General features: G+C 50.7%; 1 pseudogene; it reads right to left on the bottom strand.

The window, feature by feature from the left end:
• Window positions 1–252: 252 nt before the first annotated feature.
• LOC113223017 lies at window positions 253–556 on the bottom strand (annotated as a pseudogene).
• Between the last annotated feature and the right edge of the window lie 261 nt (window positions 557–817).

Raw genomic sequence — 817 nt, 5'->3', positions numbered from 1 at the left:
TGACCACCGTGGAAATGTCAAAATGCAGCAGCCCTGGCTAGGCAACAGCAGCCTCCATGACAGTTTGTTAACTTGTCTTTCGTAGGAGGCCACAGAAAGTTCCATAAAGCGTACTGTTTAACCAATTCCCTTCTATTACCACAACAATATGTACCCAGGGTTTTATGTACACACTTAAGATTCGGGGGACTGCAAGAGGGAAAGGTGACTGTTTAGAATTTCCTTGGAAATGTCTGTGCGCACGGAGCCAAATTCCTTCCAAGTTGATGAGCATGCCCTTGATTCTTGAGTCATGATGTTATTTTCTTCTAATTTTTCCAAACCGTCTTTGTTTGACTGGATACCATATTGACAGCTTCAGATGGTAAGCCAACATATACTTCTCCATAGTTTCTCCTCTTGTCATCTTCTGTTATGGATTCTTCTGTTACATCTTTGGCTGCTCCTGCAGGGCCTCTGTCGGTGCCCGCGCTTGTGGCGGTGGAGTTCCCGCAGCCCATGGCGCAGTCGGCCGGGGAAGCCAGAGCTTGCGGCCGCGGGTCTTGGGGGCGGAGACCCAGACCGCAAATTACTTTTTTTTTCAGACAGAGTCTCACCCTGTCACCCAGGCTGGAGTGCAGTGGCGCGATCTCGGCTCACTGCAACCTTCACCTCCTGGGCTCAAGCGATTCTCCTGCCTCAGCCTCCCGAGTAGCTGGAATTACAGGCGCCCGCCACCATGCCTGGCTAATTTTTGTATTTTTAGTAGAGACGGGGTTTCACCATGTTGGTCAGGCTGGTCTTGAACTCCTGACCTTGTGATTCGCCAGCCTCGGCC

Source organism: Piliocolobus tephrosceles, unplaced genomic scaffold (genome assembly GCF_002776525.5).
Source record: "Piliocolobus tephrosceles isolate RC106 unplaced genomic scaffold, ASM277652v3 unscaffolded_37683, whole genome shotgun sequence".
NCBI classification, from domain to species: Eukaryota; Metazoa; Chordata; class Mammalia; order Primates; family Cercopithecidae; genus Piliocolobus; species Piliocolobus tephrosceles.
The sequence above is the reverse complement of the archived record's forward strand: the minus strand, read 5'-3'. Positions and strand labels throughout refer to the sequence as shown.